Source organism: Gymnogyps californianus, chromosome 13, assembly GCF_018139145.2.
Source record: "Gymnogyps californianus isolate 813 chromosome 13, ASM1813914v2, whole genome shotgun sequence".
Classification (NCBI taxonomy): Eukaryota; Metazoa; Chordata; class Aves; order Accipitriformes; family Cathartidae; genus Gymnogyps; species Gymnogyps californianus.
In genome coordinates this window covers 20,877,327-20,894,012 of record NC_059483.1, presented here as the reverse complement: position 1 = coordinate 20,894,012, position 16,686 = coordinate 20,877,327, and the positions used below count along the sequence as shown (strand labels likewise).

Here is a 16,686-nt window from a genome sequence, read left to right as displayed (position 1 = left end):
AAACATATTCTTAAATATTTTGTGAGTTTAAGTAGCTGGCTGCAGACCATGTGTTGCTTGCATACATAAAAAGCAAAGCATCACTTCACTCAGTGCTGAAGCACCGACATCTGCAGAGAGAGATTACTGAGAAATCCAAAACAAGACCTAAGAATAAGTCACTCAATCCATCCAAACAGACAGTGCCAGCGATTGAGAATCCAAAAAAATCAAAACTTGTATCTCAGAATACTATAGAGACAAGTAAGGAACAAAGACGTGAGGAGCCCAAAGTCAGGGCCAAGCCCGAGGCACAGCATGGCCAGGGTGACTAGGGGAGGGTGGAGAGAGAGGTCTCATCTTGGATCAGTCACAAACTCTTCTCCAGTTTCATTTGCTTTTCTGAAAGACTCTCTGGCTTGGGGAAAGAGATGTAGAAAATATAATGGATTACACAACTCTGCAAAAGCTGGAAAGTACCAAATACCCATTCAAGAAAGGTATTAATATTACTGGCTTAGATGAACTCTGCAGGGGAAAAAAGGATAGGATTGCAATAGAAGATGACTGGATCATCAAACTGAAAGCAAACAGAGAATTTACCTGCTTTGTTGACGTAAGAGTACACAATTCAGTGAAGTCAATGGAACTCTAACAACCATGGATAACAGCAGACAAAACACAGACTTAAAATTTAAAGCAGGTAAACAAGTTCCAGAGCAAAATACACATTCTAATAACAACAAGGAAAAAAAGGAAGTAGTATTTTGTTTAAAAAGAGCTAAGCCTGATCTCAGCAAGGAGCTACACTTGCAGGGCAAACTGAAAAAGAGGGGAGAAGAGCACCAAAGTAACAGAGGAGATTTTCCAGCACCCAGGAAAGCAGTAAAACAGAATCAGCTGGAAAAAAAAAAACAATCCAGGCTCTGCTGGATATATTCAATTCACAGTTTCTCCCTGAAAAGGGGAAATTTTAAACAGGAATTGGGGAGGAAGTGGAGGAATCGGCAAAGCAGGCTCAGGTGGGGTGATAAAAGGAAACCTTCACTTTTCCATGGGATCAAGAGACAAACTATGCAAAAAGGAAATGCTTCTCTCTGCCTTTAAGGGGTAAATTTGTACAATGTAGTATGCTATATGTGTCAAGCAAGATTTGGCACATAGCCTTTGAAATACAGTGAATAAAGACAAATGTTAACACATCACCTTTGTGAGATTTAGTTTCTACATATTAGCATTTGAATTGTACTCAGCACTCTGTGGTGTCACATTAAGAAAATACACATTTGTATGCTTTGTATTAGGAGAAACCAGCAGAAAAACATTAATCTGAGCTCTGAGAACTCTAGGAAAAATCCAGTAACATACCTACAAAATCTGTACCTCAAAAGAGCCTGCCAAGAAAAAAAAACCTAAAACAACAAATAGCGGACATGAATTTCACATTCATGGAGGGCGTCTGTTAATTGATCGCAAGGAATTTATGGGTATTATCAAGGATTGTTTCAAAGTGAACAGAAATTTGTCATTTGCAGCTACTCTCCGGAGCCCGTTATCTTTACTCAGAGAAGGAAAATGGGCTAAACAGCACCTGTAAGAAGCTCCTGTTATGCCATACAGAGCTAGCCAGCGCAGAAGTTCTGAGCACATGCTTTTTTCTCAGTGAGGTTACTGAGCAATGCACTATACAAAGGCCTCTCAGAACATACAATTAACCATTTAATTTTGGTCAAATGTCAATCCTCAAAGCAGCTGTTTTGGTGATAGTGAAGCAAATCCATTATATAAAGAGGAAAGACAAAATTAAAATTATCCCCAACATGCAAAACAAAAATATATTATTTACAAAACAATTATAAAATAAATATTAAAAATTTTCAATTATTGCTATAAAGTTTTAATCTTTTTAATAATATTCAACATTTCCAAAATATTTTAAATCAGAAAAGTGTATCAAAAGTAATAAGGAAGAAAAAAATAATTACATCACTAATATAGGATTAAAACGTAATTAAAACCAAAAATCTAAATCTTTCATTTGTGTCCTAATCTATAAAAAATTCCATGGAAACTTAATTTCCCTGACATGCCAGGAACTACGCTGCCTAGCTCACACAGCCGCACAGAAGTCAAATCATTTGATTAGGGCCAGGCTGTCGTTTATATTCAAAGTCAGTAATGACAGCTACTGAGTAATCAGTCCCATTTTCTCCAGTCACTTGAGCATCTACTGAAGTCTCACCTGATTATGCACTCTCCCTAACCTTACTCAATTTCTTAAAACCATCTGGAGCACAAACACCCACTATACTCTTTATCAGACAAAAATGGCATGCATACAGTATAGAAAGGAAAACCAGCTGCTTGCACTGATGGTTTTTGTGATTTTTCAACAGCTAGTTCACACCAAGACAGATAAGAAATATTTAAACCCCAGGGTAACAGTCATTAATAAAAAAAAATAAACTGACATTATATATTAACTTCACGTTTAATACGTTCAAGTCCAATGAATGATTTGAACAGCACACACAACACATAAAACTCGGTTCAATTTTTTCCTGTTTCAAAAAAAAAAATTATTCCATTAAAATACTACTAACTTTTTTGGCTTTTTTGTTTCCATATTGTATTTTAATATATTGCTCAGAAGAGTCATTATACTGTGATGTTTAGTCAACAGAATACATGAAAACAGGTTTGCACTGACACGCTGGATAACCTCTCAGGGCCAGTTTCCATCACCTATAAAACAGAGATAACAATCCATACTTTTTCTAATATGCTTCAAGATATACTGATGAGAAGTCCTATGCAAGAGCTAGATATTGTCTACTGTTGTCCTCTCACTGAATATAGTTATGTTGTAATATTACCATTACTGACCTCTTAAAATAACATAAAATTGAAATTAAGTAGTCATTGTATGATTATAAAATGTCACTAACTTCAGACAGTAGGAAAAGATTATTTAATAATGGAAGTTTGATTTTCAAAGGTGGAAGAGTTCAGATATATTCACAGATATTTATATTTTTAATTTAGTTGTGCAAAAAAAGATTCCTGTACAGGTAATTGTAGGTACAGATGTACTCTACTTCTGCACAGCTTTTCTGAATGAATAACATATTCACATCTAACAAGTCAAAGAAAATGGAACATACTCCTCTTCCCCTTCAAAACACAGGGGACAATCCCAGGAAAAGTAACACAGAAATAGATGGATGGGACTGTCTCTGACATCAAACCTATAAAACAAATTTTGTTGAAATATATGCAATTGTTTGGGATGAGCTGATGTATAATTTGTGACCGCCATAGCTGGGCGGAGAATTGTAATGAAGCGAGACTAGTAATCCCACACTTTGCTGTTACAGCTATTTTCCTCCAGTGTAGATGGAAGAAGTTACAAAAGCATAGTTTGCCAAAGGTCATCATAACTATCTGAAAAGCCAAAAGTTTCAGTGGCTTCACTAGTGCCCTGCATTTACAGGCCAGACAGTGAAATGCAGGCGTAGCTGCATCTGGTGCTGAAGATGAAGCCATTTCTTCAGCTACTTCATTCTCAGTTACAACTGACATTTAATTTTTAAGTAGTACAGAAATAACATAGCAGCCCGAAGTATCTTCCTTACTAACTTTGATAAATCACAAGAATGACAAAACAAAACCGTGAAGGATTTCATATGGGAATATCTTCAGGAGAAGACAACAGCTGCAGTTACCTCTGTGAAGAAATAATCCTTATGTGCTCCTGGCCTCACCAGACAAAATCCCACAGCCAAAGCAGCATTACCTCCTGTTTAACGTTATCTAAAGCTTGTGTTAAGATCTAACCAGAACGGATGCCTTGTGTTCATGAGTGGAAACAAGCAACGCCTTGTGTAAATGCAATCTCAGTTCTGGTTCCGAGGCAAGTTAAACGACAATAAAATCCAGGTATAGTTAGACTCTTAGCCCATTATATGTTTCTAGAGCAGTATTTGAGAGGCTAAAAGACAGAGCATTCTTTAGGAAGGTTTGTTTGGGGGTTTTACAATTTTTTTTTTTACACGGACACTAAAATTGTGTGATTGTACCTGGCAACTTGCCTTCCACAACAGAAATTAAAACTATTGTGTATTATATTAAGAAATAGAGAAAATTATGGTATTTCAAACTCTTCTTATTTCTCTGCAAAAAAAGTACAAAAATCTTGGGGAGGCTTTTTTTTTTGTAATAGCTGAATGACTAAGGAAGTTCCCTCTCTAGCAAGTCTGTCTTAGCTTTTCAGTCTCTTACAGACATTTAAATGTCTGACAAATAGATTATAGACTACTTGTTTTAAGAGTTTCTGAAAAAATGAAGCTTGAATCTCTAGTATTTTGAAAAAGACAAGCACAATATTTGGTCTGCACAGCTTATAGCACCTATTAAAACCTTCATTAAAGCAACAGTGCCAAACTACGGCAGTCAAGGACTGATGTCAGTAAGAAGTAACGCTTAAGACACTGCAATAACTTGATGTTACAGTTGCCCACATAGTCATTATGACCATGTTTTCATTCTGCTCTATATTGAAAAAAATACAGGCACTAAGTAGAACATTTTGATATAAGTCAGATTACTTTTAGTTAAAAGAGCCTATCAAACATCTACATGTAGACGAGAAGTATAGGTACACTTACCATCCTCGTGGAAATTCATCTGGAAATTATTACCGACAAAAGAGAGCAAATCCTCGAATAATTTCTATCCACGTAAACATTACATAATATTTTGAATACATTAAAGTTGTGCAAGTGCCATTTTGTATAATATAATGCTTTTTCTAAACTTCGTAATACAACAGTTACTTTCAGTTTTTTAACATACAGTATAAAAGCAAATAAATAATCTAAAACAAGTTTGTACAGTCTTCTTCATAGCAGCTATACAGAACTTAAAGCTATATGCTATGGAAAGCTTCCGTAATTACTCATAGAAAACTTGCAAAGCCTTTTTTTCTGTGCAGTTGTTATTCATTTCTTTGTGTTTTTCATATCAAGCTTTAAGTCTGCTTACTTCTGCACACGTCATAGGAGAGGAAGTGTTCTATGAACAGAAAAAGACACCCAAAACAATAGGGTACTCATGTTTCTGTTTCCTATGTTTACTTGTTAAAAAGAGAGCAAGTGTGATTCTTTTTCTTTCCTAATAACATGCTAACCAGCCTCATTACCATACTGGGAATATACTTATTGATGTCATAAAGCAAATTTGCTCGGACATCTCCTTGTAATCATAAAAATCAAAAGTAATCTTATACTTCACTGTACAAAACTCTATTTCAGAGTATATACCTATTAATTTTTCTTTATTGGTTCTACTATTTCATAAGCCCAAGACTTAATTTAGTAGGTAGTGAGTGCTATTTCCCCTTTTTCTATAATAGTTTGAATATTATACCTCATTTTCCGTTCTTGGTTAATGAACCTTCAGTAACAAGAGAGGTAATAAATGAAAATACAGACCGTATATTCATTGTATCACCACTTACAAATCACTAGAACCACTTACTATTCAACAGAAAATCCAGAATAAATACCAGCTTTTTCCTTTCACTTAAAAAAAAAAAAATATTGAATTTTCATACATTCAGAGCAAGTTGGGCAACTTCATTTTAACATGGTTATAAAGCTCAGCCAATCCAAGCTGCCTGACTTCTAGTAGAGTTATAACTAAAGAAATGCTTGAAATAATCTGGTGCTGCCCTGTACTTGATAACGTTGCTTGGATTCCTGCTAGTCTAAGTGGAACATCATGCAAATTTATTGCTTCCAAAATTTAACAATTAAAAAAACCCCACCACCTAATTACAGAAATGAGAAAGTCTCATCACTGTTAAGGCAGAACATTTTCACAGAACTGGAAAAGGAAAAGATAAGATTCATACCACATACAGCATGATGATGTATGTATCAGCACTTCACGTGTATCTAATAGTTTAATTTTATTAAGTTTTAGTTTATACAACATAGCTCATGATATTAAAAAAAAGTTAAGCCATTTAATGTGACTGCTGGAACTTTCATTTATGCATTCCCACACTTGGGTTACAGACTATAAGGCTGATACTTTATCTGTGCAATTTTATTTTGCAATTAAAATTGAGGGTATATCTTATAAAGAACAAATTTATAATTGTGGAAAAATCCTGCCTAAATCAAGTACAGAGGAAGCATTATTTAGTCCAAAATCTTGGGGTCCTGGGGGGTGGGGGAGAATCTAGATTTCTGCTAGAGCCACCTGTCTGTATAGGTGTCATTAAGTGGCACTGCAATCTCCTCCTGCATTTACTTTATAGTCTCTGCCCTGGGTTTCAGCATTGGCCCTGACATAATCCATTATCAATGCAGTCTAAAACACACATTTGTCACGTTCACTAATCCCACACTTCATACAACACAACGTAAAGAAAAAGCAGATTGATCTTTCAAACTAAGGGAAGCTCTCCTTAAATGATGTGAAACCACAAGCAGCATTGTTATGTGGAAGAAATCTCTGATTAGTAGTACGGTAAAGTGAATAGAGCACTCCTGTTTCCTCGGCTAGTGTCACTAAGCCAAAAATCAAGATCTTGTTTATCAATAAGAGTTGAATTCCTCAGGAATTTTCTAGGATTTCTATTAAGTTACAACAGTTGATTTTTAATTTTCAGGAGAAAAAGAAAAAACAACATACAGTGCTGTCATCTTGTAAAAACGAATGAGTGCTTCATAAACAGGGTTCCAAGTCACATAACCAGCTGGGTCTTTTCGTGTTGGTTAATCAATCTTGATTTCAAAACTGGAAGAAAGAAGAGAGATAATTAGACTTGACAAATCCCAGAGAATTAAGCAAATTAATAGAACAAACAAGGATTGATCTAAAGGATACCCCACAGGAGAAACAGATCCAAGAGCAAACATCCAGTGTCATAAATAGTTACAGACATTTTGCAGTAAAATAATGTGATTTAAAAGTTCTAACTCTTTGACCAAAGACGTATATTAATAGCTCGGAACTACGAGCCTCAGCCCCAACAATCTCTCGCTCTTGCCCATCTATCAGCGCTGTAGCCCTCTGGCCTTTCATATATGTAAATAAATGGTATTTCTGATGCACACAGTCCTTTGGAGACTTTCAACTGGTTGTAATTCTCATAGTCTTTAAAAATAGCTAGCACCCTGAAGAAGATAAATCTAAATCTGCAGCACTTCAAGCTGCTCCAGAACAGCTACTCAACATTATTAATATGCAGTACTAACAGGACAAATACAGAACGTTAACCAGGAGGGGGAGGACAGAGGGCTGAAAGTGGGAAGGGGAAGTCTGAGGCCAAGAAGCAGGTAAGAATGAGAAGGCAGACAGCAAACAAAATGGACAGTGCTCATCGTGTTGGCTTTGGTATCTGCTGCTCTGCCTCGTGTCAGAGAGGGCTGGAGGACAGAAAATGCAGAACAATGTTTTGTTTGTGCTGTATGGGATCATACCGGAGAGCCACTGCAGAGGATGACAGGCTGTCTGCAGGCTACTAGAGCTGGAGAGGCCCCAATGTACAGCTGGTAGGGAGGTTTGTGTGTGTCTGAAAGGGACAGGCAGACAGAGAGGGAAGGTGGCAGAGGGGAGAGAGATTCCCCTGGTTTTCCTTGCATGACATAAGAACGTGGAAGTGAATAACTGAGAGGTCTTAAGGTCAACATAATGATTGCATCATGAATAAATGACATTTTGATTTGTATCGTAATAGATACTCAAGAAGGCATACTGAAATCACACGCAGCAGTTCTGCAAGCAAGAGGGGTCCTGCTGGATGCAAGTGTTCCACGTGCGAACACATCAACACTATACCATAAAGACAGATAAAAAGAAATAAAATTTTCACATTTTTGTATTAAAAGGGAACCACTGTGCTCCAGTACGATGCCAATTTTGACCCAAGTCACTGGATTTTACTCAGTTGCTCTTGTGTCAAACATCAGCATATGGCACAGCCAGAGGCAATCGTGGTAGAGAAAACATTCACTTCTGACTTAAAAGTTCCAGTTAATGATCAGTTCATCATACCCCTCAGTAAATCATGTTTGGATTCAGCTTGCAAAAATGGGATTGTTTAATGCCCTTTGAACACTATGTGAAAACATCTTTTATTATAAATGAGGGTTTCCCCACACAGACACCAGTAAGACCACATCTGCTTCATCTTGGATTACCATAAAGGAGCGAGCTTCCCCGATGCTCCTGCCACTCGGTTTTAAAAATGCCAGGTCTTGCATGTCATTGACTTTATTCAATCTCCACCTTGTGCCCAAATAAAAGTTTAAACGACCCAAAGACATTTAAGTTCCATATTGCTTGGATTTGTAGTACTTGTTTTAGGGATAACAACATCCCTTAAATGTTCTTACCATAACTTAGGTAAATTAAGTTTGCATAATTTTATCTGGGAATTTCATGGACACCATTCCTTTTTAAAATATTTCTCAAATTTATTTTGAAGATTAACGTGCCATGACTCAGTGTTCCAGGACCATGCAATATTTCTAGACTTTCTCTTCCCTCCTGTCTGTAGAAATCAGAGTGGGGAGAAAACCAGGTATATTTAATGCAAAGACATGCACAACCTTATACTGCACCTAACACGGGACACTGACACAATAAAGGAAGAACACGCTGAACTTGCACACTAAAAACCAAGAACCTACTTATAATCCAGTCTTAAATTCTGTTCTTAAGATCTTGCCTACCAAACTAAGTATGACACTTAGAAAAGGTTTCTAACCAAACTTTTATTGCCAGAGTATACCACCAGGTGGCAAGATTGTGAAATAAAGATTAAAAAAAATATCATTCCTATAACACATTCAGTCAGTGCTGTTTCAAGGACCCCTTGCTGGGACACGACAACTGTTTTCTGAGGACTTGGGTAAGTACTTAAAATGTCCCCACATGGGTCTGTAAAATAAAGTATTTTAACATTTCTTCATCACTCTTCATGTAGTCAATTTACTCACAATTACAATAGTTAAATCCAACACAAAATTTCTAGTGGATGACAAACAGAAATTGTGACCACCAGCTGTATTTCTCTAAAGAGCTTGGTCTTCCTACCATTTTCCTTCTGCTGCTTCTTTCTCCGATACTTGTTTTACCCTTTTTGAAAGATCCTAAAATCTTACAAGACTGCAGGGAACCACATATTTACATGAGAATACAACTCAAAAAAGATGGTTAATAAAATTATTTTGCAAAGGGAGAGAAAAGACTTTACACATTGTATACTTACAATCAATTAGGTAATTTTTTTTCCCCTGATATTTTAATTTCTCATGTTATACCCCAATTATCTATAAACCAAGACACAGGACAGCTGCTTCTAAGATCTGCCATACCAGCAGTAAATGTGTGCTATAGACATATGAGCTTGGTTTAATGGACTAAATTTTATATAGAATATGTTCTTTTACAGAGTCATTTTAATTCAAACTTTAGGAAAAATGAAAGCCCTCAGTAACTACTCAGAAATCTATCACTATAATGCCTCACCCCTAGATCACAATGGAGACAATGTAAGCACACAGTCCAGCATCATGTATTTTATATACATCTATATACACACAGATACATATATAGGTAAATAAAAGGACATAAAATATTAGTAAGGCTTTATCTTCCTGGCAACAAAACAGATAACCAAGCTGCACAGCTGAACAAGCTGATAAACAACTCCAGTTGACCCTGAGATATGCAACACAAAAACAATGATTCTAGAGATAGTTTAGGGAGTTTTTCCCTTCCATTTGTAGTGTGGCACCTGCTTAATAACATACAGCTACACTTCACAACTGTTTAAAATATTGTCACTGTCCCTTGAGCTAGAAGAAATTAGGTAGGTGTAAAATAATCAGAATCTCAAGCACATTAAATGTCAAGCATAACTAAGAACCAAAATTGGAATCTCTCAAAGATGCTAGTACTCCCACAGTTGGGCAAAAAGTGTTAACTTCAATAACTACCACCATTTGGGACTTGTATTATTATACAAAACACATAAAATTCTTTGCCTTAATGGCATCTAATAGCTTGAAAGCTGATTTGGCACTAGAAAGTAAAAGTAAATTTTATCCAAGTGTCCTGGTTTCGGCTGGGATAGAGTTAATTTTCTTCTTAGTAGCTGGTATAGTGTTATGTTTTGGACTTAGTAGGAAAATAATGTTGATAACACACTGATGTTTTTAGCTGTTGCTAAGTAGTGTTTATACTAAGTCAAGGATTGTTCAGCTTCTCACGCCCAGCCAGCAAGAAGGCTGGAGGGGCACGAGAAGTTGGGAGGGGACACAGCCAGGACAGCTGACCCAAACTGGCCAAAGGAATATTCCGTACCATATGACGTCATGCCCAGTATATAAACTGGGGGGAGTTGGCCACAAGGGGAGGATTGCTGCTCAGGAACTAACTGGGCATCAGTCGGCGAGTAGCGAGCAACTGCATTGTGCATCACTTGTTTTGTATATTCTTTTAGTAGTATTATTGTCATTTTATTATTATTATCATTATTATTATTGTCTTCCTTTCTGCCCTACTAAACTGTCTTTATCTCAACCCACGAGTTTTACTTTTTTTTTTTCGATTCTCTCCCCTATCCTGCTGGGTGGGGGGAGTGAGCGAGTGACTGCATGGTGCTTAGTTGCCAGCTGGGGTTAAACCACGACACCAAGTCATCAAGAAAACTTCCTGCCCCAAAACAGATTTTTATTTGGGACTCTTCACTTCAAACACTTCAGGACATTGAAATTTAAAAAAAAAAAAAATAAAAAAACCCCAAAACACTTCACAGGAGAAAAAGGGAGGGATGAGTAATACATAAGCCTGTATTACATGGGAGGGCACCAAAAATATAACCTGTAAAATAAACTGCCAAGTTATAAAATGTTTCTTCACCCATTAAAACAAAATACTTGTTCAATCCTTTTTTAATTCCAGAATTCAATCACCATCAAAATTAAAATCAAGCACTCTTTCCCCAGTGAATATATACTAACTAAAATTTTTAAGTGAAGATATCTAAAATCTAAGTTAGATTGGAAACTCTTTCGAGAAGAGATTTTCTTCCAACTAAGTTCATACCATACTAGCAAAGCATAGTCTGAAGTCCAGAAAACTAAACTATGGTTAACTAAAATTAAAGCATTGAAGAAATATATAAAAGAACACAATGCACATTATGCTATGATTAGGTAGTAACATCTATTACTAGATGTTTGATGAAAATCACACAAATGTATTTTTTTGTCTATAATGAGCTTCTCCTTTATTATTCATGTTACCTTCCACATTACCTATTTAATTTTCTATTTGAACTGCGCAGCAAAAGTAGCTTTACAGGATATTCAGTACTTAGGAATGGCTCTACTTAGAAGGCTTCAACTGAGAAATTCCCTGAAAAGAGTCTGTGGTATTGGACAAGCCATGACCCCATCACAGAGAGGTTTACATGGCAAGAATGTCACAAAATAGCGAGGTATTTAGATACTCACGTGGAAGAGATTCATACTCTTCGACAGAGGCAGAATGGAAACTTTTCTAATCTCTGCTCATTCCAACTCAACTTATCCCCTTTCCTTTCAACCGTGGGGTGCTCTTCTGGGAAGAGCAATAACAGAATCAATTGATTGACAAATGGATCAAGAGAAATTGGATTGAGGTCACCAAATCACTTTGCTTCAGCCATATGAAACTGTCAGCCAATAGTAATAATGAAATTGATTTGAAGTAATCAAGCATCAAGGTTAAAATACTTCCATGTAATCGTGTCCTAGCTGCACACTGAGTAAGAGAAGGAAAAAACGAGTTGAAACGAGTTCTCCTTTAAAGTTACAGAAAACATCTAACATGTCATACCTCTACCAGCATGTATTTTTCCATGTTTCACAATTTTTAGATTATAAGAGAAAACTTTCAAAGTCACAAACCTATACAATTCTACAATCAATTTATAGAATTAGGGCAACAAGTATTTACTATCCCAGATTAAGAAATAAAGGCTCTCTTGACTGTTTAGCACCTGCTAACATGCCATTTCCTTTCATTCAATAGTGCTACAATTACCATGCCAACTTAAATCTATGTTTCGAATACAAAACTAACAAGAAAGTACTAAGTATAAAGGTATTCATAACTGGAGTTAAAATGACATTAAAGGATTTGTCAGCTTTCTTCTTTGCCTAATGAAATAGTAAGAAAATACATAAAAACAAAAATTATATATGTAAAATGAGCCAATGCCATATATCTGAGATCTTATTCTTGAGGTCTTCACAAAAATAACGTATTTTCTCTTCCTAGGGAGTACTGTGAACCAGTCCCAGACTCAGACAATTGAAGTATGTGTTCATATTTAAAAAAAAAAAAAAGTCAGTCCTCTTCAGTGTTCAAGAACACTCTAAAGCACTTACTCTATAAAAAGAAATCTTACTGAGAGAGTACATACACCTGATTTATTTCAGGAAACCAAACAAAAATAACAAGAGTGCCACCTATCCCTCATTATGAATAACAGAGCTTCCCATGGACTGACCTTGCTGTTAAAAATCCTGTACAATAAAACCTGACAGTTAAGAACATATAAAACTCTCCACCTGGGCAGAAACTTGGTTAAAAAAAATAGAAAGGAGTGTAGTATGTAAAAGCAGGATGAAAAAGAAATAGAGGAGGAGGATTTGAGGGGAAAAAAAAAATCTGTTAGGTATCAAGAGCATAAAATCCAAAAGATTAAAACCCAGCAAAACTAAAGATATTTTAAAGCTTGCAGTCGCATTTTGGGCTTCAGTAATGGTTTTATAAAAATAGGTTTGTGTGTAACATGCAATTAGCAAACTTGGTCTAAAACAAGCTGCTGTACACAAGCAGCAACTGCCAATTAATAGGTGAAAGGAAAGATTCTTTCAGTGCAGACAGACTGGAGCAGCAGAGCGGGAGTGGTGGTGGGGTGGTTCATTTTCATTTTTTTAAGATTATAGTGGATATTTGAGTAATACAGACTAGTAATCCTGGCACCTTTATCAGGAAAATGAGAAGAAAGTATTAAATCTAGAAATAAACACATAAACACCTTTCGGTCAATTGAGCAAAGTCAATTTTCCATTACAGAAAAGGGAAGTCATGCTTCACAAATCTGCTGCGTGCACATGCATGAGGGAGAGTCAGTTGGATCTGTATGTTTGGATATATTAAAACTTAATATATATTTGTAGGCTTTCAAAAATGCCTTCCATGAAGAGAGTCATATGAAAATTAAGCCACTACAAGATAATACAGAAGGCCTTTGCTTTTAGGAAAAATCTGGTTAAAAGACGGGAACCAGAGCAGGAATAGAGTGCTCAGTTCTCCCACCTGCAGCAGGCCACCGGCAGAGCTCTTCAGAGAGCTGAGCCGCGACCTGGATGCTCTGCGTATTTAGACATTAACCAGAAAAGGGAGCGGGCAGCAACACGGCAAAGCCAAGTGAAGATGCAAAGTTATTCATGCTAAAATGCTGAGGGCTAACCACGAAGAAGTGTGAAAAGACCTTTCATGACTCTGTAACTGGACATGAAAGCATCAGATCAATTTCAACACAAGTACCCGTGACACAATGCACGTATGAAAAACAGTCCTAACATTATTGCTCAAATGGATGATCTCTGAGCTAATCATTTCCATACAGAAGTGAGGTTTTGGGGTGACTGTGGATAGTTGACCTTACCTGGGACAACATCCCTTACATTTTCCCATGCAAAATCTTAGGACACGACCACACATAGCAGAAAATAGTCATATGTGTACCCTTACCTGCAATCACCATTGTCTGTTAGTTGGATGGAAATCTCTTAATGGTGAAGCAATATTTTTTATATCAAGTGGACAGCCAATGCTGACAGCTAAACAATCATCCACACTACATTTCCAAGAAGACTGAGGTGTGAGACACCAAGCACCAGCAAGCATTGCTTGCCAAGCAGCTCTTCTATGGACAGATGATTTACAGCATAAAAAAAATGCAGTGTCATGTTGGAAGGTAATGGAGATTACTTCAAATCTGCCAGAATTCACAATTTTAGCCCCCCAAAAAGTACTACCCTTCTAATGTAACTGTTTTATTGTAGGAAAAAGGTGGGAAGCAGTCCAAACGAGTATTGCAACCTCTCCAAAGAACAAGATGTGAACTCAAAAAAAGATTAGTATATATCAAGTTCCTCAGAAGAAGCTCCACAGGAAAGAGCCTCTATGGACTGATTTATGGAAAATAGAGAATGATAATTTATCTATTGATGGAGTTTTGCTCTAGTGGTTTATGTAACATCAGCAAAGTCCCTAAGTGTAATTACAGCTATATACTCAATCAGGGACTACATATTATTTCACTCTTGTTCAGCTCTGTTTGGAATTACATCCAAGACATTTAAAATTATACTCCAGTTACGGCATTAAAAAAAATCTGCTGTATATTCTCTCATCAGAGAGGTTTCAGAAGGATGCTATTAATAAGTATTGAAACAAATACAAAGAATGGCAGAAAAGCAGAAGTGTGGCAAATATTTCCCATTAACACGTGCATATGGTTTCACTCAAAACAAATTTTCTTGCAAGAAACATGTTTATATAATACTATTAAGTTGTTATATTACCAAACTGACTGTAAGTTTATAATGGGGCCATTTTGATTTAGGCACTGTAAAAAATTAAGCTGGAAGGAATGAAATTCAAGTATATATGGAAATAATGGTGGTAAAATCCTGGAGGAAAACTCCCTTAATATATTTAAGAGAAAAACAAAAAAGTAAAGATAAAAAACCCAAAGCTTTGTTTCTGAGCTCCTAATGCCAAAAGCCCAAGGAAAGAACAGGGAGGCTGGGATCCAGCCTCCCCCTCATACAAAGATGTGTACGGCAGATTCATAATTTGCTGCATCGTACAAAGTTACTAAATCTTCTGTGTTGAATAGGAGGGTCACTTGTTGGCCTTCACTTAATGTATCACACACACATTTATACGAGAGTACCTTGGCCTTTTTCCTAGTCCATCATGTACAAACGTAACCACCTGCACTTGCATGACAAACTTAACACAGGATTAAAAAAAAAAAAAAAAAAACAAAACAAAACAAAAACCAACCACACACCAAAAATTCCAACTGCTATCGGAGGGAAGAATCAGCACTTGACCAGCTTACAGGTGCATAAATTGTTAATCACCTAGTAGTATTGGTTGCTGGGTGGGATTGCTATTAGTCAGTACCTGCTCAGAAGTATCAGCATTATGACAGCAAAATAAGTTACACCCAGTTCACACTTATCTTAAATTCTTTATGCAAACTTACAATTTTAAGTGATTTAAAGAAGCCTATCATGCAGCAGGGGCCACATGTCCAAAAGGCATTGTTTGATCAGCTATGTTGCTGTCAGTATTACCAAAGCACTATGTGAGTAGCCAGTTGCAACAGTATTTTTAATCCAACTTCATGCTTGGATGAAATAAAAAATTTGAATAGAGAATTCTGTTGTAAATGGCAATTTTTTTCTTGGCATTTACTTGCTTTTGGAGCCTGGATTAGCCTTCATGCTTGGTGTGCCTGAAGCGGAACTGATATGTGATAATGCCATAAATACTGCAGGATTTTCTATATGCAAGAACATTAAGAGGAAATACATACACAAAGAAATTACCCAAACTATGTGAGGTTAACATTACTCACTGCACCTGAAGGACAGAGTGAGAAAGGATATCAAATCGCACTTCTCATTCCCAAATAGAGGCCTGTAACAACTCTCTAAGCTCCTGATCTAGTGAAAGCTGGGAGCTGCTTCCCATGGAGGAACAAAACCATGAATACCATACTAGAGCAGTCGTATCTTGCCTCTGAGAGTGGCAGCAGCTTATGACTCCTCCTGAATCCTCAGCTGCCCGGAAGTATGGCACTTCAAAGGTGTAGTCACTTCGGGGAAGACATCTTAGAAGCTCACAGGAGTTAAAAGGCACTTCCTTGCATAGACAGGTAAATGGAAACTGTGTGCATATGCTGCTGTTTAATGACCTGCCCTGGAGTGCTAACCCTACCTTGCACCATTGTTATTCTGGAATTTATGGCAATCAAGGACAGACAATGGCTCAATAGACAAGTATGTTCTTGCAGCTGGGAATCGGAGAAAGCACAATGGCACACCTACGCTCTTCAGGTTAGAGTGACACTAGTCTTTTGTCAAGTGAAGATCCTACATATTTAAAGAAAAGTAAAAGAGAGAAAACACTCGAGGAGGAAAAGCAGATGCATGAACCCTCACAGCAAGTGTTCAGTGGTGGAAGAAAGACAAGTGCTTTCAGCACTGTCTTCTACCACAGGTAAATATGATTGCAAGAATATTTTTCCCTATTTTCAGAGATCAAAAGCAAAAATACGAAACTAATGTAAAACTTGTTATAATGGGAACCAAATGGGGCAAGTTAGTCAGAAGCTATACGTACATAATCATTTCAAAAAATACCACAACCCACCAAAATATGTAGCACTATCTTGGGGAGGGGCAGCGCTTTTCTGCAGCACCATCACTGCTGCAGCCTTCCAAGATAAGGGTGTGTTGCTAATTGCAGTCCTATAATAGTAAGAAAAAACCAAAAATATTCTTTTCAGTATTTATATTTATTTATAATATTAAATGTTCACTCTTTGCT

The 16,686-nt window shown here is 36.7% G+C and overlaps 1 protein-coding gene across 1 annotated transcript in view; it reads right to left on the bottom strand.

Moving 5' to 3' along the window:
- The window catches only part of ATP2B2 (ATPase plasma membrane Ca2+ transporting 2), a 413,794-nt gene that overhangs the window by 280,261 nt on the left and 116,847 nt on the right, over positions 1-16,686 (bottom strand). Inside the window, exon 2 of the mRNA XM_050904420.1 lies at positions 6,682-6,786. The gene's annotated coding sequence lies outside the window, so the exon portion shown is untranslated. The remainder of the gene's footprint in view (positions 1-6,681; positions 6,787-16,686) is intronic.